At 45.8% G+C, this 27915-nt stretch overlaps 1 protein-coding gene and 2 non-coding genes across 4 annotated transcripts in view; 2 read left to right on the forward strand and 1 right to left on the reverse strand.

Annotated features, from left to right (window-relative positions):
* The window catches only part of LOC8036756 (LIM domain-binding protein 2), a 196150-nt gene that overhangs the window by 71147 nt on the left and 97088 nt on the right, over positions 1–27915 (forward strand). The gene's annotated exons all lie outside the window — the stretch shown is intronic.
* Positions 20947–21018, forward strand: Trnap-cgg. Its single transcript has one exon. It is a non-coding gene; the product is annotated as a tRNA-Pro (tRNA).
* Trnak-cuu lies at positions 26192–26272 on the reverse strand. Its single transcript has one exon. It is a non-coding gene; the product is annotated as a tRNA-Lys (tRNA).

Raw genomic sequence — 27915 nt, forward strand, 5'->3', positions numbered from 1 at the left:
TTTTAATGAAGGAGCTGTTTTCTTTATCCTCTGGGACACGATAAACAAGGTAAAAATGACGAGATGCAAATTCTTGTAATCATAAAATCGTTGCACCGCCCCTTTAAGCGCCGTTCACACATTTACAACCGAGATCGACCGAGAGAGACAAGACCGGTTTTTAAGCCTCTTGCGACTTTTTAGGACCGGATGCGCTGCAGCGGAGCTGGTCTTAAAGGGGCGGTGCAACGATTTTCGGACTTCGGTCAAAGATTTCTGAAAGTTGCCCCCTGACACTTCTGAAGTAAAAAACAGAAAACCGATTTCGCCTGCGTGTCCTAGTTCTTGCGTAAAAAAAAGATAAAGATTGGCATTTCTGGCACCCCTCAACTCACTCCCAGTCTTCAGGGTCACACCTGGTCGCACTCCCAGTGACGTCATTCGGAGTGCCGTGTAGCTTCCCGTGTGCTATCTCGGAGGACGCTTCCTCTCCCTCCCTCCGCTGACATTAGCGGGCGTTACGCTGCAGTTTAGAGGTGAGCGAGGTCACGTATCTTTTCGCCGTAGTTCCATAGAGTAATATAGTAAACGTAAAGAGAGGACACAGGAGCCGATTCGCGGCCCAGATAGTGCGTTTCATACCCTCCGCTACGTGGCGCGTTTCTACAATTGGGTTAAAATCAATTAAAACTCTTTCAGTGAAAAGAATTTATTTTTTAAATGGCAATGCTTTAAAGTTGTTTAAAGTACTTAAAACGACTAAATGGATTAAATCAAATACGTCACAAAAACCACGTGATGAATGGCGCCTGCCATGGCCTGCCTGCCTGCACGCCGTCGCCTCTGCATCATTCTGCATGGCCTCTGCTCGTCCCTGCGTCGTTCGTCTGTGCCGTGCGTGCCGTCCATCTGTGCTTTCCGCTGCATCATGTTCGGTCGACTTTGCATCAATCAAGGTGACGCATGACCGCCCGCGTGCTCGCATGCTCGGCGTGAATTCGTGGAGCCGATCGGTTCGAGCTTCTCGCGCTGTTGTTTCTGCCGGGCTGTCTGGCTGCACTTGAACGTGTGTGCATGTTGATTTTCGATGAGATTGTTTTAAAAAAAGAATTTAACTTACGGCCTTGCACACGACATTGTCCATGGGTTTACAGATGGCGGTGTTGAACGAACCTCTAACATTGCAGATAGAGCCTTGGTTGTTATGCTGTCTGAAATTTCCAGGAGGTGCGTTTGCACACACTCTTGTGCACACTCCAGCAACGTCTTCTGTTTAACGCAGTCTCCTCATTTCTCTCATTCAGGAGCTTAAAGGGGCGGTGCAATGATATTCAATTGGAATGTTTTTCACTTTACACGAGCTTACTGGAAATAATGGGACTCAAGGATACTCGCACGCAACGCCACTGACCAAGAAACTCCTCTGTTGCGCTGTAATTTCGAGGATAAAACCCAGTGTTTTTATTCAATCTCTCCTTCGAAAACCCTGATGACATAGCTGGACGGTAGCAGTACCGCCCAGTGACGATATTTGAATACGGCTCATAGATTGGACCCGAGCATGGCGTGGACACTCGATTTGGGCTCGTGATAATCGATAGCTCGAGAAACATTCAGGTAGTGTCCTGTGTCAAATCGCTGCAATGACGACAACAGCCGAACCATAACAATGTCTGGAACTCAGCGCGTGTCCTGTGCCTTTCCAACCCCAGTGCATGACTATGATCAACATTGGCGGCATATAATCGGCTCCAGATCACGGGGCCGCTTGTTCTGGCTGCGAGTTGAGGGGGTGAACTCTGCTCGTTTTTCTTTATTTTTTTCTGCGACTTCGATTGCGTGTGGTGAAAACGAACGGGTATATTTTACGGATCATTAACGCCAGGGATTCGTTCTAAGCGGTATTTGCGCAAAATACAAATATCAGTGCATCACCCCTTTAAGACTGTTGGCTTCACAGTAAAGGCTGTGGTCTGTGGTTAGGGGGCTTCAAACGTAAGCTTGGTGTGTGTGGTGATAAGCCATTTTTTGAAGTTGACAACGAACACGTTTACTTTGTCTTTGATGTTCCGCACCTTCCCAAAACAACCAAGAGCAATCTCCAAGCCCACAAACTTTGCACTGGAAATGAGGTCATTGAGCGGTCTTCTATTGTTGAATTTCATTGTTCTATCCATGAGATTAGCTTGCAATTGACTCCGAAACTTACTGAGAGACACATTTATTCAAAAACCTTTCTGTAACATGGAAGAAAATAGTGCCCCACAGGTACTGAGTGCCTCAATCTTTCTTGTAATCATATCTCTTGTTTATGCAATGGAACTTCTGAGGCAGCCATGGCTACAGCCTATTTCTGTGATAGGATGTGCATACTTTTTGATTGTCTAAATAGCAAAAAATTCAAGAAGACAGGGCAGAAGTTGCGTCATGCCATTCTGAAGGGAGAATCTCAAATACTTGATTTTCTCCACCTGTAACTCGGATGGATTTCAGCATGGCAGTCCCAAAGTAGGAGGCAGCCATAAGCCATCATTGGGTGGCAAGTTACTATAAAAAGTGTCCTCATGCTCTGGGATGAGCTTTCAAACAGCCATGACTTTAAGTTCTTACTTACACGACGCCTGTAGCAAGACACACTTGAGAACGTTTTTGGAGCTATATACGACAAATGCTGGGCTGCAACACAAACCCAAATCTGCATCAGTTCACCTCAGTACTAAAACACCTCTGAATAAAGAAACTGTTCAAACTGTCGGACAATGAAAACGTAGAAGAAGACAAGGCTGACCTCCTAAAGGAGTTGCAAATATCTTCGCACCATGAAAGTTTAATTTCAGACATTGTGGAATGTCTTCCAATTGATAACTTCCCGCCACTAGAGGATATTTCTGAGCTGGCATCAGACATAAGGTCTAACATAATTGATGACTCGTCCACGTTTTTATTACGTTTGGGGCTATTTGATCAAGCTTTTGCTTGAACAGACAACTTACAGCTGTGGCTGTTCTCAGCTGCTATCGGATGAGTCTAATAACTTGACCAGGCCTCACCAGTACTGTCTTGTTCCTAAAGCATACCACGTGCCTGGAAAATTTTTCGGGAACTTAGTAGTACCATCACAGGCTGCCTTTCATTTCATTCAGCAACTAGAAAATCACTTTCTTCCCATGATAGAGAATGTGACACATGTTCGAGGAGTGTGTGCCGCCTTGTATTGCACACTTTGAGGTCTGGGTGGTTTTCGCCTTTCCCCAGAGGAGTACCACAAAGGGTTTTTAAAATTGTTTTGCAGAATACGCTTGTGTTGACATGTTCGATTTCTTAACCGGAATTCAGACAAAGTTCGGTTGCACTCTTCAGTGGCTAGTAAGAACGAGACAGGTTTAACTGTTAATACCGTATTAACAGAGGCGGTTGCCAAACCAATAACAAAAAGTGATTAAGTGGGCGGTGCAGCTTGCTCTCCAAATATTTGTTTCCCCTTTTTCCAGCGAATGTGTATCACAGCTCCCTAACAACAATATTTGTCCACTTTCTAAAAAAATTCGATAGAAAATAGTGTATAGAGGCTAACAATATCTGAAAGAAAATATATCCACTTTTGTATCCACTGTCCATAATTTTTTAGCCGGTTTTTTCTGAAGCCATATTTTTTTTCTGAACAATTTCGGGGAATATTTAGGGACTTTGAATCTTGTCAGATTTGGAATAGAGTTCTCATTGTTTGGTAATGGCTCGCCCGTAGTGAGTTTGAGGCTATGCAAATAGGTGTTTTTTTTTTTTTTTATTTGCCGGAAATCGGGAGTTTGTACTATCCGCCGTGTGCTTCGCACTGTTATTATACTCTTATGACTGGAAATGATAGCGATGTCTCATTTATTTTTGCACTTATTCCCGTACCCGAGTCGGCGTGAAAGTGAATATATCATACAGCATGTTCTCCGTGGAAGGGTTCTGTAAACTTGGTTCCGTTAAGAATCTATTACGAAGTGTACGAATGCCGAAGTCCTTCATATTCATTTATTTTTGTGAGTATCGATCTCTTTCGTATAAAACGTACAGAGCTTCTGAAGTAAATCATTTGTACATGAAGGTGGTCCAATAAAATGTGTTCAAACCACTTACTGTTGTTGACCCCAAAATGCTCCACCAGCCAGAAGTCAATGCGGTGATTGTGTAACTTCAATGCTTTGCAATATAAAAAGAACAAGAAATATATATACTTCTGCTTTGTGAAGTAAGTTGAACTATTGTTTGACACATTTTGCACGGACTCTCGTAAAAAATAAAGCAAAAATGCGTCAATATTAAAAAAAAAAAACAAAAAAACTGCGGCTTTGGGAGTCAAGGTGCTCCCGAGAGATGAGCGAGGCGGGGAGGAAAGAGAGAGAGAAGGGTATTGGAGAACCGGAGCAAAAACGCCCAAACCGAAATCGAAACTAACTTGACCGGAAACGGAATTAGATTATACTTAATACCGCCCGCTAGGAGCGCTACCTGTCACTGGTCTATCTGGGCCGCTGGGGCGTATGGCAGTGTCCGCTCTTTACCTTGTGTATATTACTCTATGGTAGTTCCTTCGGCGGCCACTTGGGGCTGCAGGTGGGGGAAAAAGCTCGACTTTTGTTTTGCGATTATGCAGCGGAATCGCGACATTTCTAATGAAGGAGGTGTTTTGTCTACCCTCCGGGACACGATAAACAACGTAAAAATGACAAGATGCGAATTCTTTCAATCATAAAATCGTTGCACCGCCCCTTTAAGATGTCGCAAGTTGCTTAAAAACCGGTCTGGTATCTCTCGGTCTTACTCGGTCGCAAGAGTGTGAACGGGCCTTAACAGTATTTCGTTACTTTTGAGGAGTGACGTGTACAACGCCGTTTAAACAGCCTCGTTTTAATACTAACCCTAGTACGTGTCTATTGCGACAAAGGCAGGTGGGCAACCCGAAAAACAACTAAACGATATGACAGTATAGCAACGTTTATGGCTGAACACGTCAGTCGAACTCTGCATGTTGGGAATGTCCTTCACCCAGAGAACACATTAAGGTTCCTCGGTCGAACCTTCTAGAACCGTGTACCGACCGAGTGCAAACCCGGAGGTTGCCAACGCGGGAAGGCACAGAACCCATTGTCAACTTGGCACTTTAGAAGCAGAGAGAACAAAAGAAAGAGGGGAATCCCAGATTCACGATCTTCCCGAAGCACAACACTGCCGTTCCTTCGAGCGCGTCAGTATAGAACGACTCTTCAGCGTCGCCAGAGATGCATTCGCAAGGAAGCGGGAAAACAGAACTGATGAAAACTTGGAAGACGCAGCTATAGTGCTTAAAAGCAACGACTACTGAAAAAAAAAGAAAAAAGAATGCAGTTGTGTATTTGGTTGTCGAAGTAACGAGAAAAGTTAACTCGCTACTTTTGAGGTAAAGTAACGCGTTTCTTTTGAGAATCAGTAACGAGAAACGTATTCTTTTTGAGCGAGTATACGAGTAACGGTATTTAGTTACTTTTTTGGGGGATAACATGTGGTCTTGAACCTGATTCACTCGGCATTATTAAAGCGGCCCCGCTGCTTATACATCACACACTAGACAGTCTCCAGACACAGCCTGAGGTGAGTTTGGCAGTCAGACTGGTCGTACAAACACTGTCTTCAGACATGTTCTCTATGAAGCAAACATCCATGGAAGATGCGTGTGCGCAGATTGCCATCATGCCTTTTGTATGATGATGTACGAACAGTGGTGTCTGAGGTATCGGGACCGAGCGCAAACTATAGGAAGCCTAAAAAAAAAAAAAAATCAAAGTCTCCTTGGTTGTGTCAACGATCGGCAGCTTTGACAGAACTGGCGCTGGCCATCGTTGGCGATGCCCCGAACATTGCCAAAAACACTTGATCACGATGGAGAAAAGCGCTCCAAACGCTCGGCATTAGTGCAGACGCACGCGTTTCTCCTTTCGTCATCAAGTATACGTTCGTGTTGCCAGCGTTCACTTCTAGCAAAACCATTGTTCGTTGATGGGATCGAGGAGACTTTCTCAGTCTCCCCCTATACGGTTCGCGCACACGATCCCAGTTGCTACTCGGAAAGACCGAGAAAAGTTTGCATGCTCGGGCATTTCAACTGCCGTGGCCAGGTTTGGCGCGTCGAGTACGTTCGTCGTTAACACGAAGATTGGATTGGGATTTTTTGGCGCAAAAGCTGCTAAGACCATGGAGCACCTTAACAGGAAGAAATTCGAGTATTACGGTATTAGAGCGGGCAGCTGAAATAGGCTATACGCCGACACGTGGCCCTGACGTCACGCCGCGTCGGTGGCGCTGTTGTCGGTACACTTTAAGGCAAAAGGGGAGCGGTATTTAGTCCCTCCGGGGACTAAATGCGCCAGCTGCCACCACCATTAGTCCCCTGGGGGACTGACGGGAAGGGGAGCACCTTTTGCACCTTTCCCGTTGGTCCCTGAAAGTTCAACTCCCAGGCCTAACTTTTGCACCCTCGCATTTAGGCCACTGGGACCGACGTTATTAGATTAGCTCAGTTACGGAACTGCTCATAGACGCTGCATGCACGAACAGTACCCCCCCTCACTCACCACGACTCGCCAAGCGTCGCTCGACGCGCCGCCGGACAGCTGCTTTGGTAACTGCAGCGTATTGTATGGGAATCGGGCACGGTGAAATTGGGTCGGGATCGCTGGGATCGCTACGTACGTTTCGAAGCACGGCGTCTAGATGGCGCTTTATCTCTGCTCTTTGAAACGCACAGTTATGAAACGAAAATCTAGATGGCGGTTCGAACGACACTTGGCGGATTGAAGTGAGTGAGGGGGGTACCCCCTTCCGCTTGAGTTCCACAACTGAGGTAATCTAGTAACGTTGACTGGGACTAAATGTTGCGCCCCTACCCATGCGCCTTTTAAATTTGAAAGAAGTCGTTCGGTCAAATTGACCACCTCGTCCGTGAACGATGTTACAAATATGGTGCTGCTTTCGCAGCAATATTGTTCTGCAATATTGTTGCTAAACACTCCAAGGAATGTATCTCTTACTAAGTAAGAAGTCAAAGTACACACAGTAATTATTTGCGGCAGTCTATAAAATAGAGTCTTCATAGGTTATCCCACACCAGGCGTTGTGGGATATCACCAGGATGACCTTTGGGGGATCGGGCAACAAAACTAAAAACATCCCCCCCCCCCCCCCCACCCCCGCCTCTTCCCCCCGGCGAGGAAGTCGCCAACTTTCCTCTGGTCAAACCTAGTCGGCGTTACCCCGGCACCGGGACCACTGGGAGACGGCGTGGCGACTTTGGGCCGGAACCACGCGGCACACCTTGGAACCCAGGTGCTGAGAACACATGCCAAAGCTTTGAACAAGCAGTTGTGAGGAAGTTTCGATTTTCCTCTGTCCCGCTTGTCCCCAGCTGCGTCAATTAGTTGTACGTCATTCAACTCCCCCTAGATCATTTCCACCAGTCGTCCAATCTCCTCTTTGTTATTAAAATGCACTTATCATCCATTCTTTCATTCTCGTCTGCAAACACCAGCGTTCCGGCTAAATCCATTGCCCCCTCCGGGAGGGCGGGAGCAAGCCCTGTGCACCTCAACACCACATGTTCTATTGTCTAGTCTTCCCCTTGGCATACGGCATACCGCACATCCATTTCCTCATACTTTGTCCTACATGTCCTAATCCTTAATACTCCTTTTTCAGCCTCAGATAACAACGAGCTCCCCCGTGAATTATCATACCAATATTCCTTCCTTATTTCCTGTTTTCATCCCCTGTACATAGTTAAAGCTGATTTTCCCTGCATTATCTCCTGCAACATTTTTCCCACAGAGGTAGTCTGCTCTGCCCCAGCACTTGACTGTTGGTATTTGAATTTCAGTTTTCGCGTTCGGTTTGTCCATTTAGTGTTCAGAGTTTTCATGTCTAGATGCTTATATACCTTTCTCGCCCATCGTGCATGCTCCATTTAGCCTTTGTTCGAATTTCAACTAACTAATCGCCTTTCTAACCTCGGAAGATGCCCATGTCTCCCTGCACTCCTTCATTTGGTGTTTTCCCATGGGGTCCCTAGTGCCAGTGTGCCCACGCTCCTCTACCGTGTCTCTACACACGGCTGGACCTCAGATTTTATGCATACACAATTGCCAAAAGACAACACCGGCTCCATGACTCCTTTCCATATTCCCCTAGCAGGCATATCTATCGTAATTCCATAGTGCCCCGTGCTCATTATTGCTGCATTCCTTTTTCCTTTCTTTATCATATTTTCTTCCTGTTCATCTAAGTATTGTTTTCCCTCATTCAGCCATACACCTAGGTATTTAACTTCTCTACGTGTTCTATTAAAGCGTCTTGAATTTTTCAGCGGGTTCCCCTTCTCATTATTGCAAACCGTAATTCCCGTCTTTTCGCTATTGAATTTCAGGCCCAGAGAGTCTCCTTTCTCTCGACAGATCTTAATCAGCTCCTGTAACCTATCCCGGCTGTCTGCTAACAGTACAATGTCGTCTGCGTAGAACATTCCTGGTATAACTGGTTTGCTTTTTTCCTTCTCTCCGTATATGACACATCAAAACCTAAATTGCACTCCTCTAATTTCTTTTCCATCCTACTCAGGTGTATCGTATATCATAAAAAGTAGGGGCGATGGGGGACAACCCTGCCTGAGTCCTCTTTCTATTTCTGCCGGTTCTGTTATTTCTGCTTGCCATGTTATAACAACATTATTTGTGTATACCTGTTGTAAAAGCCTAATCAATTGTGCATCTAAATCGTACTTTCACAGCTGGAACTCACATTGTCTAAGCCCCTTCAGTGTCTAGAAATGCTATCCATAACGGTTTTTTTTTTGTTTTTTTTTTCTCTCGTCCTGCCACCTCTATACGTTGAGTGATAATGAATAAGTTATCATCTAATATTCTATCTCTTCGGAACCCGTCCTCTAGCTCACTTAATAAAACGTTTTCTGCCCATTCTTCCATCCTTTTTTTTACTACCTGCATCGCTAGTCTGTACAGGACCGAAGTTACTGTTAATGGTGCGGCATGATATTGTGTTATCCATATTTCCCTTGCCTTTATATAGTAATCTCATTCTGCTTAGTTTCCAATCATTGCGTACCTCTCCCCCATTATTGTTTGATCAGTTGCATGTCTTATCTTTAATTTGCTTTTTGTTCTTAGTGTCTTGACTTGTCTCATTCCTATGCCATCTGGGCCTGTCGCCGTTCCAGCAGGTCCTTTACTTTCTGTTCTGTCCCATTCCCTCGTGGTCGTCTCAGTTGTCTCGTTAGTGTTCTCGTCTTGTGCCCTGTGGCTGTTTGTGTTCTGTCCAATCTCGTTCGGTTCAAGTTCTGCGAATGTTGCCTCGATTGTTCGTCTAAGAAATTCCTTGCCTCATCGCCCTCTACACTTATCTCCTTGTGTGCGGTCAATGAACAATGGAACCCTTCTGTGATTTTTTTTTCCTTTGCATTAATGTGCTCCCATACCCTTTTTTGCTGCATTCCTATCATTTTGATTTACCTCCATCATCCACTTCATTCTAGCTCTACCAATCTTGGCATGGATTAGAGCAGATGCCTTTCTTTTTCTTTCCTGAAATATATTCCATTTCGATGCTGCCTCAGCGGGTGTGTGTCCCCCTTTGCTTCGCCCATCTGTGTTCCCTTGAGGCCTCTTGTCGCCCTTCTATGGGCGCCTTAACTTCACTGTCCCACCAGCTTTTTGGTGTGTGCTCCCTTCTACTTCTTCCTCTTTGTTTTATTATGAACTTCTCTCTCTTTTAAAAGTGTTTACTAAATCGTCATAGGTCCATTCTCTCTCCAGTTGTCTGGATACTATAGTCTCAATTCGTTCTGATACGTCTTGTAGTTGTTCGTCGTTTATGATCGATTTACTTTCTCGTTCAAGAATTTGTGTTTCTGGTTCTGCTGTACCAAACTTTATTTTAAGCCGCTTATGATCACTGCATAAACTTTTCGTGCCTTCCTCATCTATTTCCATGTGTCCTAATCTGTTATACAATTGGCTAGACATTAGACAGTAATCATTTGTTGAGTGCGAATTGTTTCTCTCCCACGTTATTTTTCCGTCGCATTTAATTAAGCGTTAATAAGCACTATAGATCAAGAGTTTCACGGAATTCCTGTAGCATCCTCCCTGTGTAATCTGTACATCCGTCCAAAACTTCTAAGTGTGCATTCATGTCTCGTAAGATAATTATTTTCCCATTAGTGCCAATTTCTCCAACATCTTTCGAAATACACGTCAAGTGTTGTGCATTTTCCTCTCTTGAATCAGTTTTTGTTTTCAGATATACAGACCCTATGAAGCGTGTCTAAACCTCTGATATTACATTTTCATCACATGCGTTCTCTGCAGCTTTCCCTCACCTTTTCTCAGCCCTGTCCTTTCACACGCGCTCCCCAATTCGCCTCCTTTCCTTACCCCTTCACATGGTTTGCATCCCACCCAGAAATAACCTGCCAAGTAGGGTGGCTCTTCCCTATCTCTTAAGATGCGTCTCTGCCAATGCATACAATACAAAATCTTCATCGTTTAATTGTTCCGCAATCTCTTCCCACTTCATCCTATTTCTGCCCCCTGCATGTTTATATAAATCATATATTGAGCTGCTGCTTCTTCCTGCTTCTGCGAGGCTTCCTCCCACCAGGTTATGTCGTCGCCCAGAGTTGCTTGGCTGAAAGCTAACCCGCTTGCCACCTGCTAAGGAGCAGCTGGTCGCATCTTTAAAATCGGATTCAGTGGAATACGCGGCTCCACTTTGCCGTAATATTTCGGCCGTGATCATATTTCGTGTCACTAAAGCGGTACCAGGCATTTATTGCGGTTTCATTTTCGACCGGAGTTTCCCTTTAACACCTTTTGTAGCTTTTTTTGTTTGTAATATTTTGTGTACATGTTGTAAACCTTACATAGAATGAATAGAAGAAATAATTACTATGTGCATGCTTCGGTGTGAAATTGACGGCTGTGCAAAGTATCATAGTGAAACCTTGGCAGTCGCCACGCCTTGATCTCCGGAAGAAAATAGAACGTGACTTTCACGTATATCTTGCATATATATATATATATATATATATATAAAGATATGGACCCGGACCATCGTTTGATGTATCCCGTGACAGCGTTCGCAGCAAGCATCCGCAGCGTGGAGAGACCTTAACGACTACCCGGACCGCGGTTGAGGCTCCGGGGCAGCGTACCTGCTCCATCACGCTTCTCGAGGCCGGCGTGCCCGACGCAGGCGCGCGTGGCCGTGCAGCCGCCGCTGACAGCGGCGATGATCGCTTTGATCCCGTCGACCCGGGGTCCCCGGCGCCTGATGCATCGAGGGCCCGCGCTCCTAGAAGCCGAGGTCGAGGCGGCGCAGCCATGAGTCACGGAGGCCCCCGTTCGCGGCGCTAATGAGCGTCTGGTCGCCGTGGCGCGCGGCCCAGTAAATGAGGGCTGCTCGGGACGCCCGCGGCAGGACCCAAGACGGGCGCCGCTAATCGTGGCAGGCGTGGCTGGGTTTTGCGTGGGCCCCCGCCTGCTGCATGCCGCCGCGGTTCGGGGTCCCCCCGCGGGGCGGGCCCGGAATGTTGGCCCGTGCGGTTCCAGAGGACGGGCTAGGATGAGGACGGGCTGGATAGGATGGTCCGCAGGCCTCCGGCCGACCGACGCGATCGAGCCGATCGCTATGCTGGTGTTGGACGACGGTCGGCGATCGGGAGGCCACATCGGAGCGTCGCCTTGGGCGCGCTGCCGTCGATAGTGTGTGTGGTATACGCGTTCTAAGCGTGGGCAGCTCCGTTTGAAACCAAAGCAAGTGTGCATGGCGAGCTGGTTCAATACTCGGAGGGTAACCCACGAGCGAGAGAAACACAAAGCTCCAGAAGCTCCCCGCTCCTGGGTTACCATGTTAGCTCTCCTCTGCGGAATATCAGACACGCGCGTGCGTCCGCAGCCCGGGTGACTCGGCACTTTTCGCTGGGGCGATGTGAGCTGGACAGGCGGAGACGCGAGGACCAAGGTAGCGGAGTGTTCAGCGTAGGTTTTGCGCTCGCAGTCGGACGAATAGGACGTCATAAATAAAAATGGAAAGGTGGACGTTTTTGTTTTGTTTTTACAGCGAAGCTGTTTATGGCTAGGGTTCCATGGATTTTTCATGTGCGTCAACAAAAACTCGCGCGCCCTCTCTTTGTCGTCGTGCCAAGCGCTTTTGTGTCTAGTTTTCTTCCGCTCTTCCGGGTGGCAGTTACGTCGCGCGTGTCTACTTTCCGCCGGGTGGTGGTCTCGTCGCGCGTGTCTAGTTTCCTCCGGTTTCTCGGGTAGGTGACAGTTCGTACCTTTGTTAAAAATTCTGTGTGACGTCTGTGTCGTGTGCTAAGCAGCTTCGCTGGTCATCTACCTTCACAGAGTGGTATGGCTCATGATTATTTTAAGTCGTCGAGAGGCTTCGTGCCGTGGCCCTATAGCCGTCTTCAATTTACACCTAATATTATTTGCATCTGGAAGACGAATGCTTTTTTACAGCTGGTCAGTCGCCTCGAAATCGCTCTGCCGCTCGCTGTTGTGAAGAGATCGGAGGTTACAGGCGTGAGGTCAAAACCTCGGCTGGCGCTGACCTTGGCTCATGATATGAGAGTGCGGCTTTCAAAGTCAACAAATTCCACTCCTAGCCTTCCTTGTGCTCTTCCTCAGTAGTGCAAATTTCGCTCACCAAGCGTGTGAGCGCGGGAGAACTAGTCAACGGCCCCCACTGGAAAGAACGGGTAAACTGAAAGCACGTTTCCACGCTGTCGTTGATCCTGCACTCGGAAGGATTTACACTGTTCTACTGTTGACAGAAGTAACCATCCACGCGCGTGAAATCAAAGTCTGGCGATCGCGTAATTTCCAAGATTGTGAAACTTAGAACTGCCCGCGCAAACTGGGCACAAACATTGCATCGAACGAGCCCAGAGAACTGTCCGTTATTTTACTTCGTCTTGTCTCAGGGTTGAGATTACGAAGTACTTTGACGCCGCTTTTTTGTCCCAACTTTATTCCTTTATTTGCCTTGCCAGGCGCTGGCGGCCCTCAGTGTAAGAAATGGCGTCCTTATCCAGTAACAAACCAGCGTACTATATTGGATTTGATCTTCGCATCGAACGCTGTCTGGCAATCCTTGAGAGGTTTCGCAGTATTCATCATTATTGGTGATCTGTTCGGGTGAGTTCGTTGGCTCCTTTGAGTGCGCTTCTCACTGTGTACCGGTGCGCTGCGGGAAAGCAACACCCACGAAGTCAACGTGGTGATTTTGTGTGTCTCGCTTCGCCGCAGCCCAGCTGCGCGCTAAGGGAAAAACACTTCTCCGTGGGCCCTAATCGCTTGGCTTTGGCAAAAAAGGCGGCGAGAAATCCGGCAAGTGTGATTGGCCGACGCCGCATTTGACCTTGTCGCCGGCCAATCATAGCCGTCAGATTTCTCGCCGAATTTTTCGCTAAGTGTCCAGATGAGGGCCCCAGAGCTTGAAGGTAGGTGCGCGCGTACTCGTCGGGTATCTTAAAAAAAAAAAAAAAAAAAAAAAAAAAAAGCAACTTGGTGAGTGTTGGTGTGACACGACCTACCTTACAGCAAAACTTGCAAAACAAACCGATATCCCGACAACTTGCGTGCATCGTTGACCGTAATTTGTTTCGAAATTCGAGATTTAAGGAAGGGTATTTGGGTACAGCGAGATGATAATAAACATGATTGGGTGTAGCTGGACTGTACCGTACGATTACTTTTTTATGCCAAATCGTTCCTTTAGCTAACACTCTTAGTAGGCCTCCAGCTGTTTCAGGGCGCAGTCAGTGAAGTCGACATTAAAACAAAATTAACTTTAGCAGTGGATTGGAAGCTCGGGAATAACCTTAACGAGTTCAGCTGCCTACGTGCCGGTTTCGCGTCGTCGTAAGACTTTATACCCATTTTCACCTCAAGAATTGTAGTTTTAAAAAAAAGTCTCGTTAACACAGCCGGTTGCGCTAGTTGGTTTTCCATCGTACAACTTCACAGCGCATAAACGTCTCACATAAACGTCGCATAAACGAGTGCCTGTTTGTGAGACGTTTATGCGCTGTAAAGTCGTAAGATAAAAAAAAAAATAAGTTTGTCTTCTTGCGTAGCATTACTGATTTCACCCTTTATGTGGAGAATTAAGATACATATATGTCGGTGCATTTTAGATTGGATATATGTAGTATTCCGTGTTTTCGACATTTTTTTGTCGTGAAACTCGCAGGATACTTTTCGGAGTTTATTTTCCCCTAGAAAAATTGGGGTTTAACGGAGTTTATTTTGTTAAATCCCCAGTTCTCTGAAATTCGGAGTTTTAATTTTACTCTGTTCCCAATTTTTCAAAATTCAAAATAAAAATCAAGGAAGTGGGGACATGAGCGTGCTAGTCTAAATTCATCCGAACTCGTCTATATCGAATGATATTTCTGCAGCTACATTTGCCATTGGCGCTTAGCCATTGGCAATCCAAACTCTATCCCGCGACAAACGCTGCAAAGAAGTGTTTCCTCAATAACAGTCGATATTTCGAAGTATAACTAAACTCCTGGACGGCAGTCGCTGGGAAGCATGGAAACTTCAGCTGCCCACCCACTCCACTTAAATAAACGGGTTGATATCTTTAACTATTCACAAGAACACTACTCCTCTTTCATTTAATAAGCACACAAATAGTATGGTTCAGTCTAAAAACCTAAGCGATTGCTTTGGTCGTGACTTAGAGGTACCATGACCCCGCTGTGCTCAACAAACCTTGATGAGCTAAAAGGTAAACCCCCTTTTGTGGGCATTCCGAGATTTCAAAGCAAACGAAAGAGGCCTCCCGTCCGGACCACTGACCCTGTTCTCTGTAACATTTATTTGTAAAAAATCGTCCTTTTTTTTTTTTTCGCCGTTATTTTGATATTTAGATTTTTTCGGATAAATCCGACTTGACACAAATTTTACCGCCCAGTGTTTTTCGGATTTTCCCGGATTTATCTAAAAACACGGAACCCTAGATATGTGCTATATCTTATCAAGACGTACGCCTCTCAAATGCCAAAAGCATCGCTTCTTCTTCGGCAACCCAAATCTTGTAAGAACCACTGGGCGCGGCATTAGCGCAATTTTTTTTCTTTTCTTGGGGTGACAGCGAGTATAGATACAAAATGTCCTTGATATTCATAATTACAAATAGGTGAAAAAAGCTTCTTCTTTTTTTTTTTTTTTTTTTTTTTGTAAGTTCGGAACTGCGGACTTGTTTAAACCTTCAGAACGTGAGCAAAAACATTAAATCTCGTACTCAAATTGATTCCGTTCCAACGTTAGTTCAGTGGAATAATCTTTGGTTGGCTTCCATACTTCAAACAACCTTTCACATTTATTTATCTTGTGTCCGTCATCAATATCATATGTTTGAAACGCAAAATGTGCCAGCGAGCCTTCATAAAATAAAAAAAAGGCTCTTGTCATAACCAACTTTAGTTGTCGTGTCTTGTTCTTTTAAAATTCGACAGCTTAGTTGGAGTGTTTGAAGAATTCAAACTGCTCTGCGCTAGATGCGAAGGTTTGGTTGGGTAGAAGCGGGAAGTCAGAAAAGGCATCGGTCTTTTAGCTGCGTAGGCCAATGCGTAGGCCAGTCTTAGCGTAGTATTCGCAAGCAAAAAAGAAAAAGATGAGAATGAAGTGCATTATTGTGCTGTTTGCTGCTCAGACCTATCCCATCACTCAGACCTATCCCATCACTACACATGTCATTACGTAACAAAGGGGATGTCCGTCCCTGCAATCATACACACAGAAAAAAAAAGTTTATGTTTATGATGCAATTAAATGCAAAGGTGCAAGCGAGCTGAACAAGAATGACGAAAATAATCCCTGGAGAAGGGGAACAAGAGGGACAAAGGACAAGCACAAATCTCCAAACACAGCTAGGTGATGTGTGCGCGGCCGAAAAATTCCGCCTGGTCCGGGTATCAAACCCGGGACCTCTCCATTACAAATGGAGCGCTCTACCAACTGAGCTAACCAGGGGTTAGACGTCAGGAGAGCAAACGGGTTTTATCAGCTGCCAGCGGTCTAACACCAACAAGGGTGAAGCTTGGAATTTAAGGTTAGGATTATCCAGGGATTATTTTCGTCAAGGTTTGTGTCGTTGCTTTCCAAAGGGTTTGGATTTTGCCTTGAACGAATTCAGTGGTGAGTGCCCGTTGTGCAACCCTCGTCGTTTTATGACTCTTCGTAACTCACTAGCTCACGCCGGTGCCTGTCAAAAGAGCTGTCATCTGAATATTTAAGCAGGTTCAGTTTTGGTTTAATACGAGCGTTTTTGAAGCCTTGCATTATCTATTGATGCCGGTAAGCTGCAAGCAAGCATCTCTATCTTGAAGTTTATGGTCCACGAAGTTGCGGGACCGCGATTTTCACATCGAGGTACCATCGTTGCTGAAAATAACGGTATTTCTTCTCTCTCTCTCTCTCTCTCTTTTTTTTTTTTTTTTTTAAGAAGGGATATTTCGGGATTTTGTGTTACCGCAAGCGACAATATCTCGGGCAGTGACCTCCCTCGCTTTGAGATCTCGTTACACTATATAGGATTTTGAAGGGAAAAAATAATAATAATAAATAAAAAGAACGAAATAGGATAACATAGCAAGAAATGCGACGGGATTATTTGGCGCCGCGCGAGCTGGACGATCAACTGGCGGGGCTGGAACTGCGTGGCTGGGGCTTAGCGGGCGCTCACTGCGCGAGGCGCTCTAATCCGGGGTGGCTTTCGGTCAGACGCCATAAATGATGCGCCGCGCTTTGAAGGGGCACACTGCCCGTTCCTGGAAGTTCGCCTTCTTCTTCTTCTCTGCGTTTTCTGGGAAATGTAGCGGCACACTGCGGGGAATTCGGCACCCATGAATTATTCGGCCATGCCGGGACAGTGCGACGGACTACTCGGGGGGCCGTTTTTTTGAGCCGAGGAGCGCGTCGCCCGATATCCCAAGTCTGTCTCGCTGCTTCCCGTTTTTCTGCGGCACCTAACGACTCTGCCCGGACATGGGCGGCGTTAATAAAGTCTCTCTCTTCCTTTTTAATCTAAAGCTGTTTCACATGCTGCTGTTATCGTCCGAAATCGGTGCGATTTCCAGTAAATGTGCGATTAAAATCGCAGTCGCACTGTCGCAGCGGCTCTGCGACTGGTTTCCACCAAGTTGGTATTTTGTCGCAGTCGGTGCGATCGCTTTCCCGTCAACCAATAGCGAGCCTCGCGGCCGCGCGTCACGTGAAAGCTTCCAGCCTTTCATTAGCCCGCTTTCATCCGCGATAGCTGCGTATTCAAAAATAAATTTAGACACCTAAAAGCTTTTGGTTTCATACTTAATTATTAGAAATTTGTAGTTAGATATTATATTCGTAAAACAATTGTGGTTATGAAGACGTTTTTGTTGTATTTTAGGCAAAGTCAAACGCGTCGCGTCCTTGTCCGTTGCAACCAGGACCAACTTGAAGTTGGTCCTGGTTGGAAGAGCCGGCCGCACCGACAGAAATCGCACGGTTGTTGGAGCATGTGAAACCAAACATTGCGATCGCAGTCGCTGCGTCGGCTGTCGCACCCATTTTTTTTTTTTTTTTTTCGCAACAGTCGCTGCATTTGAAACAGGCTTTAGTCGTTAAATTTGTAGGGCGCTTAAATCGTGCGTTTTTATCTGTCTGGCAGAGAAAAAACAACAAAAAACGACGAAAATAATCCCTGGAGAAGGGGAACAAGAGGGACAAAGGACAAACACCTTTGCATTTAATTGCATTATAATCCTAACAAAAAATATTCAGCCTTTGTCATATCGCACAACATGCAACACCAAACCGCAAACCAAACTTTGTAAAGTTACAATCATGATCGATTTTGTTTTTATTTTTTAACTTTGGGAGTTGTTTTGCTATTCACACGAAGCTGCTGGTTCATAACGGAAGTCCCGGGCAATAACGATGTAAACTTAAAGGTTTTAATTCAGGTAAAAAAGTTCGCCACCTTTAGGTCTTACACGTCGTCGTGTAAGACCTAAAGGTCTTACACAAGATCGTCGAGCTGAGAGCTTTCCCGTAACTCGAAAAACTGCCGTTTCGGCTCGCATTCGTTTTATGCACAGTTTGCACAGTCTTACTGTCGCTATACGCACACTCTCACTGTCTACATTACAGGGACGAGTCCTCAGTTTCCACAGTTGTGAGCGGAGTCTGCTTCTCTAGGTCAGGTAACGCGCTCAGGTTAGCCCAATTCGCGCGATGCAGAGAAAGAAACCGGCGTTGATCCGTTCGTCTTGGCCCCCATTCGACGGACGGCCAGCGTGACCGAGAGACATGTTTCGGCTCGCCCCGCACGCCGCCGCGCAGCGCGGATGACCGCCAGGGTTGGGAGCGTGGCTAGCGAGCGAGCGCGCAAGTCGGGAGCCGGGTCGTCGGCTATCGCTTTCGAGGGGCCCTCGTCGGCCCCCTTTCGGGCCCTCTTCGGCCCCCCTGCCTTGGACCGTCGGGCGGCGTCGTGGCCGGGCGGCAGCCGGCGCCGGGGTTGGGCCGGTTAATTGGCGCCGAGCAATTAACCGGCTGCCCGCTGCGGCTTCCCCCACTCGAGCGCGGTCGAGGGGACGCCCCTGTTAGCGGGGGCCGGGTATCGCCACTCGCGGGAATCACGTCCTTCCCAAAGAAATCGATCGGCGGCCTGCGCTGCGGAGCGCTCCACGTCGGAGCGCCACCGGCGAAACGAGACGACGCCGGTGTCGCCGCCTTCCGTCCAGCGTGCCGGCAGGACTAGGCTGGCCATCGCCCCACGCTTGGGCCTCGGGGGGAAGGGGGTTCGAACACCCGCTCGACCACGGACGGGCTTGCCTGCTTGCCGCGAGGCAAAAAACCGAAATTGTTTTTTTTTTTTTTTTTTTTTTTCGGCGTTTAATGCGTTGCTTGCATGAGTGCAACTGAACTTTAAAACCCGTCTTTTCCGAGATTGGGTTTTGGAACGCAGTCGCAGACTTTAGGTTGGCGCGTCTGGGGCTTCCGCCGAATCCCCGTGCGTCTTCCCAATCTTGCCCAGCTCGTTAAAAAAAAAAAATAAAAAAAAAAAACGCGATTCCGCGAAGTAGAAAATGTGAAACATTGCTGTCTAGAAAGAAAACGTGAGCCCTAACACATCCAGAGAAAATGTAGGCGACTGCTAATCGCGAACTTTATCATTTATAAAGTTGAAATACCCATCTATTTTAATTCACTTAATGTGAGCTATTAGTCATCACTGGCGAATTTTAAAATACATTTGAAATTCCCGAGGTTTTTTGTTCGCTCTTCTTGCGGGACCAAATTCATTTGGCAGTCGTACGACGGTAGATTGAGAAGTTACCGGAATCGTCGCAAAAGGGTTGCCTTTTTCAATATATATATATATATATATGTGTGTGTGTGTGTGTGTGTGTGTGTGTGTGTGTGTGTGTGTGTGTGTGTGTGTGTGTGTGTGTGTGTGTGTGTGTGTGTGTGTCTGTGTGTCTGTGCGTGTGTGTGTGTGTTTAATCTGAAAAAAATATTCATCTTTCAAATTGTTTGCTTTCGGCAGGACAACGTTGCGTATATTCATTTCCGATTAAAAAAAAGCGAGTGGTAACCGTTTTTTTTTTTTTTTTTTTTGGGGGGGGGGGGGGAGGAACACTTCTAATGAATATCAAATCTTGATTAATTAATTTTAGTTAACACGAATATTACTACTACAACTATTAATAATAATAATGAGACTTCCACTTATTCATTAACCAAATCCCCATACGTACGTATTGGCCCTTATATGCACCGTGTGCTTGTGTACGGGACATGTTAGCCCACTTAGAGGGCATCACTTTGGTAGTAATTCAATTACAGTAATTCAATTACCATACTTTAATTATATTTGAGTAAGTTGTAATTGTAATGCGTTGCTTCTGATTAAAAGTTGCGATGATTGTATTTGAATTCCATTTTGGCATCAATGATTACAAGCTTTGCATTTGAATTACAGCTACACTGGATCGTATTTTACACTAATATTTAAAGCTGAAGCAGCATGAAGCTTTTTTTCTTTATTTCATCGAGAGGAAATCAGCCGCTGTGCATGTCTCACGTCCTCCAGTAGCGCGTGACAAACTGGCTATCACTTCATTGGACTTTGAATTGTTGTTAAGACAACGGTATGCAACAATATTTGGGGTTGTATAAAAATAATAAAACAGCTTCTCCGGCGCTCAGAGGTTGCGCACATCGCAAGATTCATGAACTTGGCGAAACAAGGGATTAAAACGTGATGAATGTAAGAACGCTTCTAGGGAATTCTCGGACAATGGGAAAGGAACGATCGAATGCAGTTCACTGCGACTAAAATGCTGTGAAGTTGCTACCATTCCAACTTGGTATCAAACGTAACTGTGCAGTAACTTAATTACTTTTCAAAACTAACGAATAGGTAGTATTTTTTTTAATGTGGCGTGGTATTTTTACATATGAAATATCTATTTTTGGATCTAGGTAACTGTTATCGTAATTATGTTTCATTGCGAAGGAATTTATCAAACTATTAAGCGTAGCGCCGACAGAAAAAAAAAAGGTATAGATTTAAAAGTATGCTGCAAACAGCCATAATTGCAATTTAGTACACACAGTGTCCCCAGCAAGACGAAACATAAAATATAAAACGAATCAATTAAAGCAGAAGAAAAATAAGAGTGAAGAAGGAAGAATTCCACAAGCCACAAATATCGGCCTTTGCTCGATTCAGACAAAAGCTCTTGCGGTGCGACTCGCTTGTTTATCGCAGACAGTCTCGGCCTTCATTCTGGGCGAGGGCAATCGCCCGCCTGCAGAAGCGAGCTTTATCGTACGGTTACACGAATCGTGCGAACACCTCCGGAAACGTCATCCCGGCTCGTTGGTCTAGGGGTATGATTCTCGCTTCGGGTGCGAGAGGTCCCGGGTTCAAATCCCGGACGAGCCCGTCGGATTTTTTTTTTTTTCTTTTTTTTGTAAGGTAAATTTTAGCAGGGCGGCGTCTTGCGCCACCTACCCACAGCTTATAATTCCGAACGCTATCCAGGGTGTCCTATAGCGGCGGATGCGGGCAGTGCTTAAATCAAAAGATCGGTTCATAATTTTTTTTTTTATTCATTGACAACAATTTTATTAGTCGCTAACGGCTCCAACTTTGTCTAAAAGAGGCGTCGTTCTTTCATAATCCACTGACACTGTGGCCTTCACGATTTTTACTGTGGCTTGTTCGCTATCAGTGCAGTTCTTATGTTGCAGTAAGAGACGCCCTCCGTTGATTGAAACAGAAAACACGTCGTGAGATTACTTTGGCAATGCAGATGGCAATGCTCAGTTTTGCGCGCTCACGTTTCTACGCGACAACCGAAGGTCCTTCGAAATGACGAGCAGCAGTTCAAGACATGCGCCTACCTTCATCTCAGCGACCATCGCGCCACGTGTAGCCAGTGTTGGCGCTGACGCGTTACAATTAACGCCGTTACCGGTAACGAGTTACTTTTTCCGGTAACGTGGTAACGCACTCGTTACATTTTCAAAACGATAACGGGTAACGTACTTGCGTTACCTATTTTGAGTAACGTAGTTATGTTACTCGCTAAATATTCTTCTCAAGAGCTATATATAAATTACACTTACACTTTTTCCGTGTTCCTAGGCGCCAAGTCCTAAAAATGTTGCGTCTTTTGCGTTTTTATTTCTTGAGTACTTAGGTGGAAGCGTAAAAAAGATAAGGTAATTATGTTCAGTTTCTGGATGGAAATAATGTGTCTTGAAATATGGCGCTTATGCATACCTGTGACGTCAGAGAGTAAAAGGTGTTAATTCATAATGAGAAAATGTAAGGCAAAAGTAACCTGCGTTACTTTTTATCGGTAACGGTAATGCGTTCCTTTTATTTTGAGATGACGTAGGTCGGTAACGCGTTCCTTTTATTTACAAGTAACGAGTAACGTATTTCGTATTAGTTTTTTTTTTCGGTAACATCTACAGCACTGCGTGTAGCCAAGATAAGATCACGGCGGGGGAACAGCGACAATAATCTTGCTGGAGAAATCACACTATTATAAGTTCCGCTCTCGGGGACAATTTTCTGTGGCAACTCAAGAAGGTAGGTAAGATTAGGGTGCAGCGGACATGAAGGCAGTGTTGCCAGATGGTCCCACCGAAAAACCGCCAAACGGCTGGGAGGTATAGCCCAAATATAGCCAAAGCCATAAAATAAATATAGCCCAAAATAGCCAAGACTAAAAAGAACGATATTTAAGCCTTTTATTGACAATTTTTCATACGCGCAAAAAACAACATGTTAAATTCTCTTTTTGAACCCTCTGATGCGCCACTTTTTGTGTGCATTTGGTCCCCTGATATATAAAAAAAAAATGCTTCAGAAGGATGAAAATTTCTGAAACAATTAATTACCCATCCTTTGTAGGATTTCAGAAATAGAAAACTTACATGAACAGCTGTATTATGAGGCCCGGGAGTTATAACCATACAGTAAAATAACAGAATGCAGGAGCAGAAGTGCCAGAACTGGGAGTTTCAAACCAGCACCCCTTATATCTAAGGTTCTTACCAATAACCCACCCGTCTATTTTTCTTTGTGTAGAATATGAGCGTCCCCCGTTCCGGTTCACGCTATTTTTGATTGTGATTCATTTCTTAAAGTTGGCGATGACTAAGAATTTTCGCAATGGGCACCAAAGCTGCGTTTGGAGAGTTCAGTCTACGTCCGGGTAGAAGACGCGCTACTGGACCTGTAAAAACAGTGCAATTTGTTTGTTTGATTTGCTTCACTGCGCTGTGGGGAGACTGCTTGAACTCTGCTAGCATTGCTTCTCTGCGCATTGTGAAAACCCCGACGTTTGTAGAAGTTTGAAGCCATCCTCCTTCCTCTCTCTCCTCTTAACTAGCCAAAAGAGAAACAATTTTTTTTCGAAACTGACTAGAAGTGACGAAAATTAACTAATCGAACCTCAAAGTTCGACGTCGAACCTGAGGTTCGTCAAGAGTTCGCCGCACCCTTAGATATACACCAACTCATGTTTACAAACAAACCGGAGCGCCCCTAGCGGACGCCACCGGCGCCGCGCATGCGCGGTGGATGGTGGGCAAGAGGCCCGCCGTCGCCCATAAACAGGGTTGCCGTTGGTGGCTACTTTGCGCCAAATGGGCTACTTTACGATCCCGTCTGGCGATGAAAATTTCACGGTGGCTCCCTGGCTACTTCCTGGCTACTTGGAACTCCTCTTTTGGCGCATTTACTCCATTTACTAGCCATCTTTTTTTTTAATAATAGCAGATACAATAGCAAGCAAGCATATAGGCAAGTCATTATTTCCAAGCTTCGCCGTCGTGGCGCCTCATGCGCCCGTGTTTCCTCCCTTGTACGCGCGGCTAAAAGCGCTATGAGTGTCCAGTGACTTCATGCACAGCAGCTGACTCTGCGCGCCATCTGGGGGTTCCTCCATCGAGCTGGAGTCGGAAATATGGCAACTGCAAACAGTTATCGGTGCATTTGATCGCACATCATGTTTGAGTTTCTGGCATGCAGCGGCATTGTACAAGGACACTTGCGGCGAATGCCTTTTTTCACACCTGGTGCGAGGTGCATTGAAAATTTTTTCTCTTCCAGTTTCTAATGCTGATGCTGAGCGCGTGTTCTCTTGTATGAACCTGACAAAAACAGAGATCCGCAACGAAATGAAGCTGAACGTACTCATGGCGATCCTACGAGTCAAGTTTGGTCTACAGCTTCAGGGAAAAACAACTTCGACATTTAACGTCCCAACTGAGTTGTTAACTAGAATGTGTCAAAATTACTCTGGCAAGTACACTATCTATTCTAGATAAACTATGTACAGGCCCACCGAACATTTAATAATTTATTTATTTGCGACGTACCTGTGACGAAGCAAAGGTGCCAAAATTATTGCTGTATTTATTCTGTTTCCTGTGTTGATTCAAAATGCTATCCCTGTTTGTTCGAATTTACTAATAAAAACAGTATTCATAATATTGCTTGTGTTCAATTTGGCTACAAATTTGGCGCTAAGATTGAATGGTATGGCTACTTTTGGCTACTTTTAGCTTGAGTTATGGCTTCTTTCAAAGTCTGCCCAACGGCAACCCTGCCCATAAACAAACCATTGAATTGCGTTGTTGTCGGCGTCGGTGGGAGTCCCCGTGCTCTTTTTCGCGTTGGAATTGTTGATTCTACGTCCTCCTAACGATGTCTGACTACTTGAGCGGCTTCAGCAAAACTATCGAGGCAAAACTTTGCGTGAATAATGTGACGTGCGGCGATTCATTTCACGTGGACGCCGCAGAATGGGCGCTAAAGCCTGACTCCCACGATGAGATTCTGCTCGCTATTTTCAGTCGCGACGTCGCTCGGACTGCAAAAGCGTGGACCGTAGCTGAGATGGAGGACATCTATACTGAAAACCGCAAGTAGAATCAGGCATTACAAGTCGGTGATGGCCACTGCATGGTAACAATGATCAACAACTTCTTGGATCTGTTTACACTTAGCCGACTTACCCCAACCAACCTTCAAATCTGTTTTGAGGCCTGCACTTAGTTCTTATCGCAATTACCGGGTCAACGTTTGGTTTACGGGCCGCTGTCGTTTGAACGAGCTGACGACAAAAAGCAGCCAAGTTTGAAAGAGCAGACGACAGTTCGAACTCACGCGCAATGGAGTACGGGCAAGAAGCACCGCGTCCCGCGTCAACAAACCATTCGAATGTCACGTTGTAGGCGTCTGTGTGAGTCTGCATACTCTTTTTCGCGTTGGAGTTGTCGATTCTACATCCTCATCGCAATGTCTTACCACTTGAATCGCCTGAGCGAAATTATCAAGGCTCGTTACGCCGCTAAACTTTCCGTAAATAATTTGACGTGCGGCGATTCATTCGCATGAACGCTGTAGAAATGGACGCCAAAACCATGAAGAGATTCTTGTAGCTATTTTCGGTCGCGACGTCGCTCGTGCTGCAAAAGTGTAAAAGGTAGCGGCGATGATCGACGTCGATACTGAAAATCGGAAGCGGGAACAGACCAAGCGTAACAAGTAGGTGATGGCCACCGGTACCAGTAATTAAGATCTTGTATCTACTGTTTACACCGAGCCTACTTAAGCCTTTGAGGCCTGCAATTACTTCTTATTGCAATCACCGGGTCAAAGTTTGGTCTACGGGCCGCTTTTGTTTGAACGAGCAGACGACAAAAAGCAGACAACTTTGAAAGAGCAGACGAAAGTTCGAACGATCAGGCGGCCGTGTGAATTTGAAGACGTACTGAACCCGTGGGTGGTCCGGACAACTTGAGGGTTTTCTCTCGTTCATGTTAGAACAAAGCAAATACATCTGGCGACCACAAATTGTGGCCCGCACACGCAATCGTAGTTCGACAGCGTCTGGTTTGCCCTTTTCACGGCTACTATCCACGTTCTCGGACGAACGGAGGGTGCAAAAACACATGAAAACTGATCTTCAAACCTTTCCAGACTGTCTTGGTAAAGCCCCCATCGCAGCATTTTCACGAGAAGGCAGGTTTTTTGTCTCGTTTATTCCAAAGGAACACAGGAATGCATGTCTGGCACGGCGACTTCTGCCCACCGCCCTAGACCGGAAGTGCGTCCGGCGCGCCACCACCGCGGCGTGACGTAGGAGAGTTGAGTTGGTGTATAGCCCAAAAATAGCCACATAGCCAAACGCGAAATTTTGACGCCAACTAGAAAAAAAATGTAGCCCAATTTGGCTATATATAGCCCAATCTGGCAACACTGCATGAAGGCTCCCTATAGGTAAGATAGGCCGGGGAGGAGGAAGCAGACGGAACGCTAGAGAAGAGAGGAGGAAACCTCCTTCTCTCTTTAGCGTTCCGTCTGCTTCCTCCTCCCAGGCCCGTCTTACCCTCGCCCTATCATAGGTCATCACAATTGTCTTGGCGCACATCACACATCGCTGTGTGTTGTACCCGTTTTTTGTCCGTCGTCTCCGGTTTTTCAAAAACGTGTAACATCAACCAGGTCGCCCGCCTCCTCACTCTTCCATCGTCTAAACATCGTCTAAGAACGGTAATAAATTTCTTGGCGCAACACACACAAAAAAAGAATTCGCCCAACGTGGGGCTCGAACCCACGACCCCACGACCCCGAGATTAAGAGTCTCGTGCTCTACCGACTGAGCTAGCCGGGCTTTTTTTTTTTTTTTTTTTTTTCTTTATTGAACACAAGTGTAGCACAGAATGCGATGTCAAAATAAACACACATCACCCAGGCGCTTGTGGGCCACTAAAATTCTTTCATATTTTTGATTGCATCAAACAGATTTGCCCAGTCGGGCGCAGCGTCTGCAGACCGACAGTACACAGATTGTACTTGGGTAACAACATCAATGAAGTGCCTATACACAGGTTTAATATGAGGGTCTGCATGCCGGAATTCCATGCGAGTTTTCCAGATGCTAAATAAACCGAGCACCATGAACATATCATAAGGAACCGCTTCGCACGCATCGACTGGTAGAAATCGAATCGTTTCTCTCGTGATACATAGGTCTTTTTTCAATGTTCTTTGGAGAACATCCCAAAAAAACAGCGCGTCCCAACAATCAATGAAGACGTGCTCAATAGTCTCGGGTTTTTTGCATAGCAAGCAATCGACAGACCATGGTACGAAAATCCCTTTTTCCTGGAGCCAAGGCTTAACAGGCAATGTTTCACTATGTAGTTTAAAAAAAAAGGACTTAACGACAGGCGGGATACACATTTTCTTTACGCGGCAAAGAACATCTTGTCCAGGACACTGATTGTAAAGAGAACGATACATAGGTGCGGGGAAAAGTAACTCAACCAGGTCGCGGGCTAGCTTCTTTTTCGTGACAGTGCCCAGGTAGTCCATTGAAAAACGTGTTTGTAGAAACAATGTGGCGTCCTTGACCTCCTTCAGAAACCCAAAGAGACTTCGGGGCTCTGTGCAGTCACTTGTGACCAAGACACTGGTGAGGGAGTTTGCTAGTTTCATCTGGACTGTGGCACGGAGAAATGGGTGATTCTGGTCACGTAGAAACATAAAGCGCGATACAAGTTGCCTCACAAAAAGATGCGTGAGCCCGAGACCCCCAAACTTGACACGTCGAAAAAGGTTGTCTCTCCTCATTCTTTCCCAGCACGATTTCCAGACGAAAGTCGCAAAAACCCTGTGAAATTTTTGGATGTTAGTTCTCCCGCAGGCAAGCACTTGCAGCAAATACCATAGTTTCGCTGCCAGAAAGACATTACAAACAGTGGCTCGTGCAAATATTGAAAGATCACGATTGGCCCAGGAGTCCGTTTTTGCCTTTAAGTCTTGCGTCACCTCATTCCAGTATGGTGTGCTGACCCTGTAGTACTGCAAAGGGACTCCTAAATAAACAGATGGTGTACTACTCCAGCTAAAACCTGCAAATGAAAGAGGCTTCGAGGCCCAACTGCCATGCCAGAACCCGCAGCTTTTTTCCCAGTTTACAGCAGCGCCGGTCGCTTCACAGTACATTTTTGTAAGCTCTACAGCGTTGGTTACACTTTTCTTGTCCGTGCAAAAAACGGCAACGTCGTCAGCATACGCTGAAATTTTGATTTCCGCCGTGTTTAAAGTGTAACCTTGAATATTTTTACTGGCTAGCACTTTTAGGCAGTAAGGCTCTAAATATAAACAGAACAATAGCGGTGACAAGGGACACCCTTGTCGCACTGATGTTACCACCGGTATACTTTTAGATACATTATTATTGACCACAAGCCTAGTAGCACATCCTTTGTATGCCATTATTACCCCGTTTAAAATAATCTGCCCGACATT

Source organism: Ixodes scapularis, unplaced genomic scaffold (genome assembly GCF_016920785.2).
Source record: "Ixodes scapularis isolate PalLabHiFi unplaced genomic scaffold, ASM1692078v2 PGA_scaffold9__187_contigs__length_104089568, whole genome shotgun sequence".
Taxonomy (NCBI): Eukaryota; Metazoa; Arthropoda; class Arachnida; order Ixodida; family Ixodidae; genus Ixodes; species Ixodes scapularis.